Source organism: Pogoniulus pusillus, chromosome 34 (assembly GCF_015220805.1).
Source record: "Pogoniulus pusillus isolate bPogPus1 chromosome 34, bPogPus1.pri, whole genome shotgun sequence".
NCBI classification, from domain to species: Eukaryota; Metazoa; Chordata; class Aves; order Piciformes; family Lybiidae; genus Pogoniulus; species Pogoniulus pusillus.
In genome coordinates, this window is record NC_087297.1 from 6,519,537 (window position 1) to 6,539,186 (window position 19,650).

The 19,650-nt window shown below is 47.6% G+C and overlaps 1 long non-coding RNA gene across 1 annotated transcript; it reads right to left on the bottom strand.

The window, feature by feature from the left end:
- Positions 1-16,543: 16,543 nt before the first annotated feature.
- LOC135189886 (uncharacterized) lies at positions 16,544-19,224 on the bottom strand. The gene is made up of 2 exons (XR_010308350.1): positions 19,189-19,224; positions 16,544-17,146 (listed from the first exon to the last, which is right to left on the bottom strand). It is a non-coding gene; the product is annotated as an uncharacterized LOC135189886 (long non-coding RNA).
- Between the last annotated feature and the right edge of the window lie 426 nt (positions 19,225-19,650).

Genomic DNA, 19,650 nt, shown 5'->3' on the forward strand with positions numbered 1-19,650 from the left:
TTGCAGCATTTCAGAGGAGGGCTGCAAGAGACAGCAGTAGAAATGTCAGGTCAGAGCAGATGGCTGGCAGAATGTTACATGAATGTGCTCACATTTAAAGGTCAGTAGCTCCTTTGATTCCCTGGAATGGTTGCTGATGATCATAACATTTGTTGTGCAATTCACCCCAACGCTGGGCAAGAGCAGTTCAAAGGTATGGAGATGTGATGAAGGAGCCAGCCTTCCTCTGAATGCCACTGCAGGGCACAAAGCCACAACTCTGTGTGCTTCTGCACCGACACTACACATGCAGTCCTCCTCTGATTAATATTCTCTGAAATGGAGTTATATTTAAAGCATTCATAGCTGGGTTTGTTAGCTTTTGTTGGAGCTCAAAGATTCGTGAAAACAGCCAGACAAAATTAACAAGGATTTGTCAGAGCTAACAAACATCCTGGATAGGAAGATACCCTACTATAGCTGTCTTAAAATAACTTTCCTATTTTGACATGTCTTCATCAGCAGCTTGCATGCAAATAGTCCTCCAAATGTGCCTTCAATTAAGATATGCACATAGATTTACATGGAGTTAAGAAGACACAAATGAATCTGTTCATAAATTCAGGCCTGGCTAAAATACTTCAATAAAGAGTGAGCATTTCAGATGTAAACTACCAGAGCTGTGACTGCAGAAATCATTTGTGTGTTTGTTTTTAAGACATATATTACATGAAATGGCATAAATACTTATCTGTGCTTCCATCAGGGGAGAGCTTACTGCACAGTGCATTGTGCCAGATACAGATTCCACAGGGGATATCACAGAATCACAGAATCAATTTCTTGGATTGGAAAAGACCTTCAAGATCCTCGAGTCCAATCATTAGTTTCACACCGATAAGTCCTTGACTAACCCAAATCCCTCAGCACAACATCTCATCACTATGAATCACTATGGTTGGAAAGGACCACCAGTATCATCCAGCCCAACCTTCATCCCAGCATCCTTCATCACCAGACCATAGCCTCAATCACCACATCCACTCTCCTTTTAAACACCTCCAGGGATGGCAACTCCACCACCTCTATGGGCAGCCTGTTCCAGTGCCTGACCACCTGTTCAGGAAAGAACTTCCTCCCAGCAGCCTGATGCAACTTGAGGCCATTTCCTCTTGTCCTATCATTAGTCATTTAGGAGAAGAGACCAGCTCCAGCCTCACTACAACCTCCTTCAGTTGTATCCCGAAATGCCAAAGTTTCACCGGAAAAAAAACCTTCAGCTTCTGCTCATTCCTTTCACTCAGTAATCAGTGAAAAGCACAACTTAAAACTGAATTTCTCAGTGTGAACAACTCACATCTCAGTGGCATGCAGATTCCACGGGGCCAAAGGAGGCTGAGGTTTCATTTATGTCATTATCTGACCTAAACATACTTAAGAGGATGCTTCTTTGTTGTTGTCATTGTTCAATTAACAACAAGGGAAAACCTCTCAGGGAGTCACTCAGGAGTCAGTATTGCACTGTATTGGTTATCACAAAAGTTCTTCAGCTCCTCAACAAGCACATATTTTCCTTTACAAGCTGCAGCACAACTGATTTTTTCTGTGAAGAAAGGAGGTGAGACATTTTAAGTACACCTGTGGTTTAAGAAATGAAGCATTTCAACTGGAGTTCTCTTCGGGAGCAGTTACTTAATCTGGATTTGGAATCTAACTGGTTGAAGTTGCAATGCTTCAGTAGGGGTCCCCTCTTTTACAGCCAGCAATGAAGGGTCACCAGCCCAGGTCCTGCAGCTTTCCTCTGGAGATGACTTTGCTGCTTTAGAGAGACTTTTCCTTTCAGTATCTGAAGGAGGCTACAAAAAAGCTGGGGAGGGACTTTTTAGGCTATCAGGGTGTGACAGGACTGGGGGGAATGGAGCAAAGCTGGAGGTGGGGAGATTCAGACTGGACATAAGGAGGAAGTTGTTGAGCATGAGAGTGGTGAGAGCCTGGAATGGGTTTCCCAGGGAGGTGGTTGAGGCCCCATGGCTGGAGGTGTTTAAGCCCAGGCAGGATGAGGCTGTGGGCAGCCTGCTCTAGGGTAGGGTGTCCCTGGCCATGGCAGGGAGGTTGGAACTGGATGATCCTTGTGGTCCCTTCCAACCCTGATTCTATGATTCTACATGGTTACTAGGACTGTACTGATTATTTTAATGACACACCTTCATTCTGGAGATGTGCATTTGACACATTTATAGCTAATACAGATACTCATCATAGATCAGATAGTGCCTTAGAGAAAGCCATGCAAGGGGTTGCAGCCTGGGTGTTTGCTTTACTTCCCTAAAGCAGATTGATTCTCTGAAAGTTTCACTAAAAACCTTTAATGTAAACTCTGTGTGAAACCACTGAGATACTAAGAAGATAATAAACCACACCAGTGCTGAAGCTCCACCAAGTTCCACTTCTCTTTTTCATCCTTCTCACACTGTGGTGATTCAGGTTAGAATTTGGAACAAGGATTTCATAGAATCATAGAATCATTTTCATTGGAAAATACCTTTTAAATCATCAGATCAAATAATTCTCTTACTCTGCCATGTCCCTCAGCACCACATCTCTGCCTCTTTTCAACTCCTCCAGGGATGGGGATTCAACTATCTCCCTGGGCAGCCTATTCCAAGGTTTGAGAAGCTTTTCAGTGAGGTCTTTTCTTCCAATATCCAACCTGGACCTCCAGTGGCGCAGCTTGAGGCTGTTTCCTCTCATCCTAGCACTTGTCACTGGGGAGAAGAGACCAACTTCTCACAGGTACCTTCACCTTGTGTGTGCCCTGGAACTGCAAGGACTCACTCTGCCTGCAGCCCTGCCAGGCACATTCCACTCTCTGCAGTTCAGGACTGGTGTAAAAAGCTTCTCACTTTGTTTTCACAATGCCCAGATCAAGGGCTGGAGCCGTGGACACTGACTCCCCAGGCTGACTGTTCCTCATTCAAGTGTGGGTCTCTGCTTGTACCCAGTGAGTGCCCCCTCAGCAAAGACCCAGGCTGCTTCTCTGCTCCTCCTTTTCTGGGCTCCAGACTAACTACAGCTGGAGCCAGCAGAGTATGTGCACACTGTGTGTGGAGCAGTGTGCATGACTCATTCCCCACTGCTAAGTGTATCAGGAGTCACAGCATGGGCTTCAAAATAAAATAAGATAAAATAAATCCAATCTTCAAGTTATTGCCTCAGGTATGGAGTTCAACCAACCAAACAAGGTAGGCTGTTCTAGCTTCTTATCAGCCTTCAAGAATCTCAGCACTGCAAAAAAAATCTCTTAGGCATGCCACCTAATATCTGTGCTAAACATTATACACAGGTCCTGCTCCTGACAGGGCAAACTAGACCAAGTTAATTGCCATTTGCATCACACAGCTCAGTTTCCTCAGCCCAGCTTCTGCACAAGCAGCAAATCACTGAATCAGAATGTCTCGTAGTCTGGCTGCCACTGCAGTGGCTCAAGGTAAGCAAAGGATTGATCCCAGATGCCAGCTCTCCTGCTGCAGCCGAGCACCTCAGCTGTCTGTCCCACCCACACCAAGCAGACATGGTTCCAGGGTGCTTGGCAGTAGTCATGAGCTGGCATCTTTAGGTGTAGATCAGGACATAGGATGTGAGGAGCAAGTTATTCAGCACGAGAGTGGTGAGAGGCTGGAATGGGTTGCCCAGGGAGGTGATTGAGGCCCCATCCTTGGAGGTGTTTAAGGCCAGGCTGGATGAGTCTCTGGCTAGCCTGCTCCAGGGTAGGGTGTCCCTGGCCATGGCAGAGGGTTGGAACTGGCTGATCCTTGTGGCCCCTTCCAACCCTGACTGATTCTATACAACTGGTATTTCTTTCTCTCTGTATATCTGTATCATCTATATCTATCTCTACATAAATTTTCCCACAGCTCTCCTTTTCCACTGTTACCAGAGCTCGGGGCCTTTTGCTAAGACACAGATGCTGTATGTCAAAGTATCACAGAGTCACAGACTGCCAGGTTAGAAGGGACTTCAAGGATCATTTATTCCAACCTTTCTAGGTGACAGCAGAGTTGAAATGAGCTGGCCCAGCACCCTGTCAAGCTGAGTTTTGAAACTGTCCAGTGGAAGGAAATCCATCATGCTGCTTTTGTCACCAGGGAAGATTTGTCAGAGCAAGCTGGAGGTAAGGAGAGAAACAGAAAATGAAAGCATCCACCAACTCAGCTGGTTAAGGAACAGCTCTGCAGGCACTCAGGACAACTGCAGGTTTGTTCAGGCTGAAAGAATAATGATCATGCTTAATTCTTGGTGTATGTGACTGGGAGGAGTGGAAAGGGAGCCTGCAGCTGCCCCAGCCACAGTGTGCAAAGCCTCTTTAGGCAGCTCCCTCCCTGGGGAAGAGCTGAGAAACTGGCAGCCAGGGTGCTGGGGAGGCTGCAGTGACACAAATGTCACACAAGACCTACTGCACTGCTGGAAGTCTGAGCAAAAACTAGGCAGCATCACCTCTTCCACAGCCTCTGCTGGGAACGAGGTCAGCAGTGGTGCCTGTGCTACCGGCTTTGCTGCCCCCATGAGAGCGCTCATCCCTGCACAGCCTGCTGCTGGGGCCAATGAGTAAGAATGATTCTTGCCTGGGGTTGGCAGGGCGGGGGGAAGGCTGTTGAAGGAACTGCTGGAGACCAACTGTCTGCTTCACAGAGCCCCTGGCAAGCAGATAGAAATATTTGTTTTCCTTTGGGATGGAAGTCTCCATCCCACACCCTATCCCCTCTCCCAGTGCTCTGCTCCACACTAGCTCTCCTGGCCAATTCCCCAGGCAGTGAGAGTGGGAATGTGCAGCAATCTGGCTGCCATCAAACCTGCCCACTGGCTACACCCCTGTCCCTGAAAGACCTGCAGGGCACCAGCTGGCAAACACCTTCCCCCAGGAGTGAATCTTAGGAGAGAATTTGAATTTCTGAGGAATACAAATGGTGACAGACACATCCATTTCCATTGTGGCTTCAGACACCTCGAGGGTATTTCCCAAATTAACTATGGGGAAAGGAGCAGTGGAGGCTTATTTACCCGTTTTTCCTCAAAGGATTAGTTACCTTTCCCCCCCTCCCAGGGTTCAAACAAACAAGCCACTCCACCCTTTATGCCAACAGCCACCAAACTGCTTTCATTTACTCCAAAGTCATGCCTGAGTACCTAGGTTAGGTGGTGCCCCTTGCACCACTTGCTGTGATTTATACTCACTTTGCACAAGCACTTCTCAGGCAGCTCAGCTCACCCTCAGGCTGGCTGTGCTTGGGCTTACCTGCATGTTTGCTACCTCAAATGTGTTTCCCACAGCATCTCAATGATCTGGTGGACTAGGACAGGCTGGGCTGAAAAAATACCTTTTGTTTTCCATTCCATAAATATTCTTCAGCTACAAAACACATTCCCTTGGTTTATTAGGTGGCATCAAAACCATTTAAAGGCTTCTTCAGCAAGGAAATGGCCTCAAATTGCAGCAGGGGAGGTCTAGATTGGATATTAGGAAAGAGTTCTTTACTGCAAGAGTGGTCAGACATTGGAACAGGCTGCCCAGGGAGGTGGTGGAGTCACTGTGCCTGGAGGTGTTCAAAAGAAGTGTAGATGTGGCACCTCAGGACGTGGTTTAACAGCCATGGTGTTGGGTCAGCAGCTGGACTGGATAGTGTCAGAGGTCTTTTGCAACCTAAACAAATCCATGATCCTCTGAAAAATCCCCATGGGCTGGGGTGCAGGAGTTGGGGTGTGTGGGTGCTTGCTGGTGGATGCAGCTGGGTGCACAGGGCCCATTGCACCACAGGAGGGGTTTAGAGCTCAAAAGAAGGAAATGCAAGGCTGAGCATCAGTTTCTTAATCAGCACTTCCAGCTGCCTTCCTGGCAGCCCCCTGATGATGGTGGAAGTGTCTTAGGGAATATTTTGTGATGGGAAGATCACTTCTTAAAGGGGAAAGCAGAGCACTTCGCCCTGTTGCAGCTGTGGGGACAAAGCTTTTGCAAGCAGATTTTAGAGCAGTTGAAGAAAATGAAAGATCCTAATAAACAGAAAAGAAATCCTCACCCTTCTTTACTACAAGGTCATTCTGCATATATGTGGAGCTTTAATTTGTGCTGAAGAACTTATGCAGTGTCTGGGAGTGGCTGGCTTCATAGAACCATAGAGTGGTTTGGGTTGGAAGGAACCTCGAAAGGTTATTTAGTCCAACCCCCTCTGCAGTCAGCAGGGACATCCTCCACTAGATCAGGTTGCTCAGAGTCCTGTTGAGCTTCACCTTGAATATCTCCAAGGATATCTCCATCTCCCTGGGCAACCTGTTCCAGTGTTCCACTACTCCCATGGTACTCTTCCTTAGTTTATTAAACAGGAGGGCAGTAAACATTCTCCCTTTCCCCACAGCTTCTGGCTTTTGTCATAAGGGTGCTGAAAGTATTTGAAATCTAAGAACCATCTGGTGGACTCAAGACTATTTTGTGCACATCCCTCCCAAGAATCACTGTATAAGATGTACCCATGCACTTCTAAGGGTTTGGGTAATCTCATGGAGCCACACAGAGGCAGGATTACCTCTGTCAAAGGTCTTTCCTCAGCTGTATCAGGGCTTGTCTGCCATCAAACCTCAACCTTCAGTTGTGTTTAACCCCAGGACAACCCCATGCAAATGTACAGGTATAAAACACCCTGCAGATTGGATGAGGCACTTAGTGCTATGGTCTAGTTGATTGGACAGGGCTGGGTGCTGGGTTGGACTGGATGATCTTGGAGGTCTCTTCCAAACCGGTTGATTCTGTGATTCAATACCAAACTTCTATGGAAGGGGAAGTGTGGGTCCCAGCAGAGCTCCAACTTCCCTTCATGGATGTGTGAAAGAAAGGGAGAAGGAGCAGCATGGTCACCTCCTTCAGATCCAGGGACAGCAGGAGGCAGCTCTCTGAGCTTGGCATCAAGGACAGTCATTAAGTATTTGCTGATGATGTCAGGGGCTAATTGCTCCAGTAAACTGGAATCTCGATACTTTGAAGTTCTGGCAGACATGAGCTCGAACGAGATAAATGCTCTTGCACTTACAAAGTGCTTTTACAATTAATTGCCCAAACACTGCTGGGAAATCAGTTTCCTCAGTTTATTGGAGAGACAGATAAATTTGGACTATTGGGAGGCTTAAGTAAGAGCACAGAGTAAATCACTGTCAAATCAGATGGAGAAAAGGCAACCCACCTGTACCTGTTTGCTGACCTGATGTTGTTGGTTAGTTCAGCAGTCACAAGCAGGGGACACAACTCCACCACTTCCCTGGGCAGCCTCTTCCAATGCCTGACCACACTTGCAGTAAAGAAATCGTTCCTGATAGCCAGCCTAAACATCCCCTGGTGCCACTTGAGGCCATTTCTTCTTGCCTTGCCACTTGTTACTTGGGAGAAGAGAATGAACACCCTCCTCACTTCAACCTCCTCTCAGGAAGATGTAGAGAGCAAGTAAATGTGCGAGTTGCCTTCTTGATGAAAGACAGGACATACCCAAAAGAACTGAAAACAGGAACGTATTTGAAACAGAAAATAAGAGACAAAGAAATGAAAGCAGAAATAGTTGAAAAGGGTTACTGGTTTAGGTTAATCTGCTTTTAAAGCAAACTATTGAATATTTGACTGAAGCTCTGTAGAGGAGCAAAGAGCCTGATTTCTGCAAGCACCTCTGCCAGGAGCTGTTGTGCAGCAGAGTAGCATTGTTAAGCTAATGTAACTTAATTAGGAGTGCTGAAAACAAAGCATTTAGAGAGGAAGTCACAACTGAACAGCCACCGCCATGCCTACAAGTGACAGAAGCAGAAGAGTGCCATCAACTTGAGCAATAAACTGCAGCCCATTGCTGAAATCAGTGGGTGCCTCGCCCCAGTGAGCAGTGCAGGCTTAGACTCGATTGCACATTGTGCTGGCATTAGTTAGAAACATAGAACAGATGTCAAGTAAATGTGGAAGTGTGGGGCAAACCAGAAATAACTGTAAAAATGTGCCCAAGGATAAAATAAATGGATCCTGAGACACTAACAAACATTCCTGTATAAGACAAAATGAGCCTTTGTACTGGCTTGGCTTTTATTTTCTTGCTACTATTGCATAACAGAACTACACTGGCATGAGGGTGGGGGGGATAATAAAATAACTTACCAATGCACTATTAACTCTACATGCTCTTACCTAATAATAAGATATTGATGTCTCCTTTAATGCGTGTCCTGTTGCTGAGAACTTTCTCATTACCCCGCAGTAGCATACACAAAATGGCTTTTTTAATATACTCATGGCCATGAATGTTTGGTGCTAAAGACTTGTTTAAATGGTCAAAGATATCCCATTTAAGAAACAGCAAACACTTACACTGCACATTACAGACATTGGAATGGAATCTCATTATCCATTAGCCAGGATTAGTGCAATTTATAACTTCCTTTAGGTTGAGCTCTGCAGAATTTCTTGATCTTTGCCACATCATCAGCTGACAATGTGGGTGCAATTCCTTTGCTCATCAGTCTGATATTGCCAGCCAGCTTCGTTGGCCTGGGTATTTTTCTCTAGCTCCAGCCAAATGTCATGAGATTAACTGTTGAAGAGCAGAACTATGAAATACATCCTGGGCTGTTGCTTTCACAACACGAAAAGAATCAACCCCCAAGAAATTATTAGATTTATTCATTTTATTGTGGCTTAGCAAATGAAATCCCAGTAAAAGAGGACTCAGTGATGCTCCAATGTCAGAATTCAGAAGAACTGAAACTACATCATACAGCTTTATAGTGCTGGAGTTTCATTTCTTCCTTATCCTGCAGGACGAAGGGGTGGGAGCAGTATCTGCATGGTGTGGAGCATTATGGTGAAGCATTATGGGACCACGGAGTTGTTTTGTTTGGAAGAGATCTCAAGTCCAACCATTAGCCCAGCACTGCCAGATCACCACTAAGACATCTCCCTCAGCACCACATCTAGGTGGCTTTTAAACTCTTCCTATCAAAGAACGACCTCTGGCATCCTGCAGTTCCTCTGCTCTCGCTGCACACTCAGCAGCGAACCCCCACACCATCAGTCCCTGCCCTTACCTTCCTTCCCCAATCTAAACAAAATCGTTCCGGATTTTATTTACCCTTTCCCAGCACCTCTTCCTCCACCTTCTCAACAGACAACTGAGAAGGAGGAGGTTCTGCTGGTGGACGAGGAGCAGGCGGCAGAATAGGGAAGAGATCCTCTACGGGATGAGTGCCATCCGCAGCAACGCCTGCCTGACCAGGAGCGCCCATCCTCACCGCTGCCTCACCGGCCAGAGGCAGCGCTACCGACAGGGTACCCTTGCGGCTCGCTCTGCCGCTCGAACTCGACTCCAGGGCTGCCGCTAGTCCTGGCTGGCCACTCTGTGCAGACCCAGGCAGTGTGCTCGGGAAGCGGGGCAAACGCCCTCCCGTGCTCGGTACCGCCAGTTCCGCCACTGTAAAGGTCAGGCTGAGTCGCAGCTGGGGAGGGAGTTCGCCATTGCCGCTCTCCGCATCTTGCCCAGCAGGACACACTCCAAATGCAGACTCGCCGTCTACAGCCTCAGCCTGCCCGCACAGGCTGCCTGTGCTGGGACAAAAGGGGTACGGAGGCACAGCCGTTTCTTCTGGAGTCACCAGCTCGTACCTGAATAGGGAGCGGCTGCGCCCGGCCAGAGGGTGGCCACCACGGCCAGCAGCCCGCCACGGAGGGCAGCGCTGCTTCCGCCTGCCGCCATCTTCGAAACGCCGCCTGGAGCTGCGTGTCCAGGGGAGGCCACCGGCACGGCCGGAGCCGCCTGCGTTTCCACTGCCCGCAGTCCCACCGCCCGCGGATTCCCATCCGGAGGGAAAAACACGCAGGGGTTTGCATGCTCCGCTCTACCCCAGCCCTCCAGCTCGCCCCGTGCAGGGCTGCTCGTCACCATGCTGCGGGTCAGCGCAGGCCGTTACGGGATCGAGTAACCATCTTCTAGTGCCCAGAGGTTTTGTTTAACCCTATGGCCTCAGCCTGGGACACTGGGCAAGCTGTGGATCTACCACAGCCACCCACAAATAGGTGCAGGGACACAGCTCAGAGTGGTTCAGCTGTCACTGGAGTGAGTCCAGGGCCAGATAGCAGAAGGAAGAGTGGCAAAGAAGAGATGGAAATAGCTGGAAGGATTTGTCCTCGGCTCCGCCAGCGGTGTGGCAGATGGAGAGCATGGGAAGCAGCAGCGATACCACAGGTGAGGCAGTTCTGGTTCTGTAAAAACGGGATCTTGCGTGGATCCTCAGGGAAAAGGTACCATGGATTCTTGTTTAGGGTACAGAAGAAAACTGCAGCGTGCCACTGTGGAGTTCATTGTTAATTCATAGCACTTGAAGCCACTTGGACATGAATTTTCAGCTGTCTGTAAGTGCCAGTCCCTGCTGTTTGAAAGCAAGTCCACCCCAAGCCAGTTCTCAGAGGAGATTCCTTCTGTCATAAGTATCAGGCATAAACTTGTGTTCATAAAAATAAGGCTTTAAATAGAGTGGCAGGAATCAAGCAATGTGCAGGCCTGGGTGCACGGGGGAGACTCTGCTCTGCCCTAACGCACACCTTTTGTTTTCAGTGTTCTCTTTTTATATCCTATTCTATTGCATATTCATTACTAATTCTAAGAAAAGGTTGGGTTTTGCTTACCAGTTCTGAGAATGGGAGGTGTCTCTTCCACGCATGTCTCTTTTTACTCGGTGGTCCCTCTGGTGGTCTTCAGGGATGAAGTAAGGGATCTTCAGGGATGAAGTAAGGGATCTTCAGGGATGAAGTAAGGGGTCTTCAAGGATGAAGTAAGAGATCTTCAGGGATGAAGTAAGGGGTCTTCAGGGATGAAGTAAGAGATCTTCAGGGATGAAGTAAGAGATCTTCAGGGATGAAGTAAGGGGTCTTCAGGGATGAAGTAAGGGGTCTTCAGGGATGAAGTAAGGGATCTTCAGGGATGAAGTAAGGGGTCTTCAGGGATGAAGTAAGGGATCTTCCTCAAGTGTCCGCTCCATGAACTCCAAACTAGTCCTCTGTTTGCTCATGTGCAAAGCCTGTCTCTTCCACCTGCCTCACTCCTCCACCAAGCTTTCTAGCTTCTAATTATTTATTGCTGTTATCTTAAGCCAAGTGTATGCTTTTGTGATGGCTGTGCAAGGAGGAGTGCAGCTCCATTCAAACCCCCCCTTCCTCTCTCTCTGTGGCCTCTTGCCACAAATTGATCGGATCAAATAGATATTTCTCACACTTTGCTGCCATGCCCAGCTGCAAGACCAGCTGGCAGTGACTGGGAACTGTGGGTCAGTCAAAGGCAGCTTGGTGGAAGGAGATTTTTAGGACCTGCATACGATCCAAAAGAAATTATTATTTTCTGTAGATAACTTCAGGTGATATTTGTAACACTTGAAGCAGAACTGTTTGCTCTTGGGCAGTGGAATACCTGGATGTTTCCCCACTGAGGAGGAGGGTGGATGGCAGCTCCAGCAGTGATGGCCCCACAGCAGTACAGTGAGGAAGGCAGGACTCCATGGCACCTGAGTTGCCTCTGTTGCTGCTTCAGTGCTTGTGTTAGCCTGAGCTAACATAAGACAGGCTGCCCAGGTGTGCTGGTTTGAGGGAACTGGAATATTTTAGTGAGAGGAATTAGATCATTGGCTGTGAAAGGAAAATAATGGTGATGTCTATATTACACATTCCTTTTGCTAGGACATACCAAACAAGGACGCTTGTTTGGAGCATGTCCAGAGAAGGGCAACAAAGCTGGTGAAGGGCCTGGAACACAAACCCTGTGAGGAGAGACTGAGGGAGCTGGGGTTGTTTAGCCTGGAGGAGAGGAGGCTCAGGGGTGATCTTATTACTGTCTACAACTACCTGAAGGGACATTGTAGCCAGGTGGGGGTTGGGCTCTTCTCCCAGGCAACCAGCAATAGAACAAGGGGACGCAGTCTCAAGTTGTGCCAGGGTAGGTATAGGCTGGATGTTAGGAGGAAGTTCTTCACAGAGAGAGTGATTGGCATTGGAATGGGCTGCCCAGGGAGGTGGTGGAGTCACCATCCCTGGAGGTCTTCAAGAAAAGCCTGGATGAGGCACTTAGTGCCATGGTCTAGTTGACTGGCTAGGGCTGGGTGCTAGGTTGGACTGGATGAGCTTGGAGGTCTCTTCCAACCTGGTTGATTCTGTGATTCTCTACAGCAGGGCAGTGGTTGAATGACCATCTCTGGCTATATTTAAAAGCTGTCTGGATATGGTGCTCAAGGATGCAGTGCAGTATGGCTCTGGCAGAGTTTGATAATTGTTGGACTTGATGATCCTGAAGGTCTTTTTCAACCACAGTGATTCTGTGTGGGTTGCAGCTAACACCTGGAGGTAGACAAAGAGACATCCATCTGGACAGGGTCACTCTGCAGCAAGGGGCACCAACTGCCCACCACAGCCATGTGCCCAGGCAGCACTCCCCAAGCAAGACCAGTGGCAGCAGAGTGCAGGGGGAAGATGCTGTGTTAACGCTAAGAGATTTAGAAAAGCCAACAACCAGAGCATATTGCCTTTATACAGCCGAGAGATAAAACACAGCCCGAACTACAACAAAGCTTAAATCCAAAATAATTACATTTTTGTCACAATTCCTTCCACACGGCCCAAGCTACCAAGGCAGTGAGCTGCCAGCACCCGGGGAGAGACATGATTTGCTCCAGAGCTCCCTTCAATCCCAGCGCAAACATTTCCCAGTGTTTGAAACAGGCAGCGACTAAATCTTTTAATGCTCTCTGAAAAGCAATCAGCTCACCCAACGCATCACTCAGCAGCCTCCAATATAAAGCAATTAAACCGTGAAAGGCTGCTGCAGTAATCTTACTTTAAAATCCTAAATTCCTTTACATTTGGAGGATCTGATGGCACTGACTCCAGGCAGAGACACAGAGGCAGGGCAGAGAGCGCGGGAGCTTCTCCCAGCTCAGCTGAACACTCCTCTTCCACTCCCTGAGCAGAGGCAGCTTAACTTCAGCTGGAGATTTGTTGTTGCAGCAAAACTATCCAGGAGATACAGCTAAATCCAAATTCATTTCAGGTTGGTTTTTTTTTTTTCCCAGCCAAATTATCTTTTGATGCAGGTCACTAGAAGCTAATCTTTCATCTCTTGTTTTTCATACATGAAAATTAAAAAAGAAGGGGAGGAAAAAAAAGGTAAAAGAAATTCAGATCAAGCAGCATTTATCATACTAAATGGAATTAAATCAGATGGAAAATTGCATAAAGAAACCCAGTTTAAAACAATCAAGTTAAAAAGCTCTGTACCTGTGTGGAGGTATTCTTTGATTTTCTCAGAGGAGAAGAAAACTTTATTATTCAGCAGACTTAAAAGGGAGCCTGCATCATCCTTTCCCTGCACTAGAACTGTCAATCTGTCTCCAGGGATGGATTTTGCTTCCTGTCTGTCAGGCAGGTTCACTTGCTTGTTCTCACCTGCTGGAAAAACTCCTGGTTTCAGTAGTGCAGGAGCATCTCAGCTGCACAGCAAGCAGAGGAGCAGCAGAGGATTTTTTACTCTTGCATGTTTCGGTAGTTCCATGCATATATACACACAGGTGCACACACACATGCACCCCTCTGCATCCAGCAACACCACACAGCTCTAGCTGAAACCCAGCTAATCAGAGGCTGGGCTGCTTTTTGTCAAACCATAGAATGTCAGGGGTTGGAAGGGACCTCCAGAGATAGTCAGGTTTAATCCTGCCAAAGTAGAATCACAGGAATACATCCAGGTGGGTTCTGAAAGTCTCCAGAGAAGGAGACTCCACAACCTGTCTGGGTAGCCTGCTCCAGTGTTCTGTCACCCTCACAGCAAAGGTTTTCCCTGATATTGAGGGGTAACCTCCTGTGTTCTGTCTTCTACCTGTTGTTTCCTGTCCTAGCGCTGGGCACCACTGAAGTGAGCCTGGCACCTTCATCTTAACACCCACCCCTCAGGTATTTATAGACATTAGTGAGATCCCCTCTCAGCCTTCTCAAGACTAAACAGCCCCAGGTCCCTCAGTATTTCTTCATAGGCAAGATGTTCTAGTGCTTTAATCATCTCTGTAGCTCTCCATTGGACTCTCTCCAGCAGATCCCTGTCTCCCCAAAACTGGGCAACCCATTCCAGGTGTGGTCTCACCAGGGCAGAGGAGAGGGGGAGGAGAACTTCCCTAGACCTGTTGAGCACACTTTTCTTGATGGACCCCAGGATGCCACTGGCCCACTTGGCCTTGAGAGAACATTGCTGGCCCATGGATAACTTACTGTACGCAAGGACTCCAAGGACTCTCTCCATGGAGCTACTTTCCAGCAGGACACCCCTTAGTCTGTGCCAGTGCCTGCTGTTATTCCTCCCCAGATGAAGCTTTCCTTACTGAACTCCATGAGGTTCCCCCCTCTGCCCAGCTCCCCAAGACTGCTCAGATCTCGTTGGATGGCAGCACAGCAGCAACCTTCTATTGATGTTCTGACTTCTAAACAGCTCCCATCTGAAAGAGCTTAAGGGGAGTATTTAAAAATGAAGAAATAACAAAGCCTCCTAGAAGGATGCATTTAAAAGGATTTCACAAATACTTCAGCATAACTGAAGGAATTAGCTATTTCCCCCTCCCCAAAATTCCAAGTCCTCCATTAAATCAATTAAAAATGCATTTATAAGCTTGGCTTATGGCAGAATTGAGAGCAATAAGCAGAGAAGAGCTCTCTGGGAAGAAATTTTCTGATATATAACACATGCCTAAGGGGCTTAATAATGCCTCAGGTCAATTTTTTGCTGATGAACATTATCTTAGCCTCTTGGCTGGAGTCCCCTCTGACTTCTAAAAATCCTGTTTCATTTCAGGGCATATTTTGTCTGAGAAATAAGTGCAGAAGCTCACACAGTACAGCTGGCTTCACACAGAAATGCTGAGGTTTGAGGTCCAAGACATTTATTTTGTTCCTTAGAATAGGATATGTTTTCTTTAGATCCTCCATGAATGAGTTGGTATAAACTACATCCCCTTGAGAACTGGGAGGGCTTTTTTCACCCAGTCAGAAATGAGCATCCCCTAGAATGTCAGGCAGTGATAGGACTGGGGGGAACAGAGCAAATCTAGGAATGGATAGATTCAGACTGGATGTTAGGAAGAAGTTCTTCACTATGAGTGGGGTGAGACCCTGGAATAGGTTGCCCAGGGAGGTGGTGGAAGCCTCATCCCTGGAGGTGTTTAAGGTCAGGCTGGATAAGGCTCTAGACAGCCTGATCTAGTGTGATCTGTCCCTGCCCATGGCAGGGTTGGGGGAGAAGTAGATGATCTTGGTGGTCCCTTCCAATTTTGACTGATTCCATGATTCTCATGTCAAGTGCTCTGCAGGTTATTGTGTGGATCTCAAGCTCTGAGAGTATCCACAGGAAGTTGTAACACCTCAGAAGTGTGCAAGAACACAAATATACCAAAGGAGAGTCATCACAGTGTGCTGATACAGCTTTAGTGGTGGCACTGGGGTCTTTAAATGCATCTGTTCCCAAAATCTTGATTTTTGCTTACTGCTCCTGAATAAAATCCTGCCTAAGCTGCAGGTAAAAATGTGCATTTTAGCATGAAACTTGAATGCTCTTTAGAGAAGACAGTGACTTTCAAATACAAAATATCACTTCTCTCTCTGACAGCCCTTGAGTTGTGATTTGAGATGGGGAAAGCAGTCCCAAGATACATCCCCATGTGCCCTGACCTCATTCCCTTGGCATGATCTTCACTCCAGGCTGCCAGGGGAGTGATGCCTGGCTGCAGCCTGGGCTGATGCTGGCTTCAGCTGTCCTTTGTGTTAGGAGATGAAAGGCACCATGTCACCTAGAGGTCTCTCCTCCCTCCAGAAGCTGCTTTCTCAGCTCTGGTTTTCCACAGTTCAAAAGTAAGACTTTGAATAAGATTTCAAAGCTGCATCTTGTGTATGGAAATGGATGGCTCCAGGCAGGGTCATGGTGAGCCCTGGGATTTCAAGTTTAGAACCTGCAGCTGAAATATAGCTCCTTTTACTTCAGCTTTCTCAATGTTTGCCGTTTAAAGCCACCAATAGGAACAAGGTGCACCAGTTTTCATGGATCATCTATACACTTTTACTTTCGGTAGGGGTTTCAACTGTCTTGTGAAAACACTGGGGTAAGGAAGTAGGAACAGAAGACATTTGGGTATGCATCAAAAAGCTAGCAGCTAAAATCTGATATCACAGCTAAGTGATATCAGCTCGCTCAGGAAACAGCTCTGCACAACTGGACAGTAGCTGAAAGGGTCTCAGCAGCCCCCCAGAGTGGAGAAGTAACCACTTTTCAGGGAATTAGGGGTAGAAATATCAGGCCATACACTTGATTTCATTTGGCTCATGAAGAACCAGGGAAGAAGAATGAAAGGATGTCCATCAGCTGAAAGCTTTGGGGTCTTCAAAACAGTTTTCACTGTTCAACAGCAGCAGGGTATTTTACACATGTTAGCTATTGTTGCAGGGTGTGTGTGTGTAATTAATTGATGAGAGATGATATTCTATAAAAATATATAGTTTATTAATTGTAATATTCTGAACTCTCACCACCTCCAAACAATCAATATTTGTTCATTAACATAGTTATGGAAGACATTCTAGGACTAACACCAAACAGAACTGGTATTATCTAGCCAACATTCAAACAATAAATAGAGAGAGAATATCCCTGTGGTCAATATGCCACCTGGGGTCAGTATGCCATTTGCTCAGTAGATGGGCTCAGGCTCTTTCTGCTCTATGCCAGGAGGCAATAGAAAATTACAGAGGCATTAAAGCATTTACTCACAAATTCTTATTAATTATCAATCACTCTCCAGGGCCACATCACAGCCTATACAAGTGTGCAGTCTTCAGGGAACTCTGCCCGCGGATGTCAGGGGTGGAATCCTCCTGGCGTCTCTGACCTTGTTCTCCCGGCAGGACCTTAGGTGCAGAGGCAGGATGTTGTGCAGTCTCAGCACGGTGTCACGCTGAACACACAGGCCCATCGTGGGCAGACAATCCAGGGTCTGCTCCTGGTAACTTGTGGCAGTGGAGCTTACCAGGCAGTGCTGAGGCAGCAGGCGTGCAATAGGGTGCACATCTGCACAGGAGACTGGGCTGCGTAGATAAAGGCAGGCAATACAGGCAAATAGCAGCAAGCAGTGAGCCAAATGATGAGAGCCAGCAAACAGGCCCTTCATTTACCTGTGTACCTCCTATTTATCAGATGTGGGCTGAGATTAATGGCCCCTTGGCCACCAGAATGACCAATCAGCTTGGCAGTTAACCAAAGCATACTACAATGGGCAAGGGCCACAGGTCTGGCCCCCCAAATATGGGGAGAGCATGGGCCTTGTACCCGGTGGGCCACAAGCTAGGCGTGTGGGCTTACACAACCTGGGCTGGCCAGACTTTACAGTGCCAGGTCTATTGTGCCCCTTTTGTGTTCGTTTAATGTGTTTACCTCTGGTATGGGCAGAAAAACATGTCCAGGCAAGACAAAGCATGTATAAGCCTATTTTGTGCCCATGGGCCCTCCATGACAGCTATGTGTTTAGCCAGGTAAATAACACCTAACCCTTTCCTTCCATGTTTGTAGGCACGGTGAAAGCCAAGAACAAGTTCATGTGCAATGAAAGGGCTAGGCTTAAAGCTCTCAAAGCAAGAGGAGTGCAGACAGCAGGAGAAGGATGAGCTGTTTTGCCTGGCTATATCAGTGTGGTACTGGAGGGAGCCACCTACCCCAGCACTGCACAGCAAGAGGCACCTAGCTGGTCTCTAGGAGCCAAAGGGTAGCAGAAAAGGGTGACAGAATTAAATGGTACAATGGGTTGTGTTTGCAGGGCGAGCTGGAAACCCTAGATTTGCACTGCTTGTGCTTAGGACAGTTTCTAGCTGTCACACACTTCTCCCAGCTGCAGAGCTGCTGTTACAGAAATAAGATTAGCCAAGATATCTGCTGTTCTTCAGGGCTCTGCCAGTCCTTACAGTGTCGAGCCATTAGCTTCCTCCTGCTTTCTGTTTGCACTAATCCACTGGCAAGCCAGCCCTGGAGACCTGCCTCACAGACCCCCATATTCATTAAGAGTAATTGTTGATGCTGTATAATGGAATAGCAACAACACAATTAAAACAGCTCCTTCTCATGGCAGAGCTTCTACGGGATTGGCAGGATCCTGATGAGGTCCCTGAACCCATCTATCACTCTCTGCAAGCCCTACAGCTGGTTTCATCTCTCCCGGCTGTGTGCCAGTCTGACACTGTGTGGCATTTGCAAGTACTACAGCAGCCACCAGCACACAGAGCAAGAGGACACGTCTCTCCACTTTGTTGCCAGCTCCTTAGACATGTTGTCTCCTTCCTCCCTGTTTTCTTTCCTTTCATTCTTCTTCCTACCCCAGACTCCCAGCAAAGAATGGTTTTCATTTAATCCAAGCATGTTTGGCACCAAGTTTCTTTTGTCCCACCCAGGATTCAAGGGCATTTTGAGGTCTCATTGAGCAACAAGTAAAGATTTGGGCTGTAGTTCTGCACTCACATTGTGGTAGTCTGATTACCCATCTTGAGCTTTCCACCTTTGGAATGTGATGGCAAGAACGAGGAGAGGACCCCCATGCTCAAAGCCACTCTTTGGGTCAGCTTTTCCTTTTGCCAAGTGAACATACCAAAGCTTTATCCTGGGAAAGGAGAAATACTGGACCCAGGCAACTGAATGAAAACACTCTCAACTTCCAACAAAAAATGATCCTCACCAAGCACTAGGCAAGAGCAGAAAAAACCAAACAATATACAGAGCACAATCAGGAGGTTTTCAGGCAACGTGTGGCCATGGCACTTTGGGGCACAGTTCAGTGGCTGTGGCAACGTTGGTGAGATAACCCTGGAGAGCTTTCCCCACCAAAACAATTGTATGACAACACAATACTGCACACCTGTGAGCTTCCAGTCCTGCTAAGCACTTCAGCTTATCATCAGCCAGCAGAAAGAAGCAGCTAAACAGAGAGAAGCTCAGCTTATGTAAAGAAGCCCAACCAGTGCCCGTAGGTGATGTTACAGTGATCATCGAGTCTCTATCCTGCCTAACCAGGGGGCCACCAGGCCCCCCGGCCTTTGTTGTCACCTCCACCATTCACCCAGTGTGCAGCACCATAGGTACTCACCAGCGATGATGGGAGGAGGATCCCTCTGCCCAGTTGGGCAAGCTTAAGGCTTCTGCCTTTCCTGGGGCTAATTATAAAGGGGAGTGAGCAGGCAGGGCAAAGTGGCCACACCTGGGGTGGGAGGAGACTCAACAGCACCCAGGTGCTCTGGGTTTGGGGGACAAAGGAGAGTGGGCAGGGAGGGCAAAGTGGCGACACCTGGAGTGGGAGGAGACTCAACAGCACCCAGGGGCTGTGCATTTGGAGGAAAAAGGAAAATGCAGTGTGGGGTGGGAAAGAGACTGAGTGAAAAAGGGGAGGTGGTGCTGAAAAGAGAGAACTAGAAAAAGGACAAAGATGGAGATCATAAAATTATAGAATCAACTAGGTTGGAAGAAACCTCCAAGCTCATCCAGTCTAATCTATCACCCAGCCCTAGACAGTCAACTAGACCATAGCACTAAGTGCCTCATTGTACGTGGC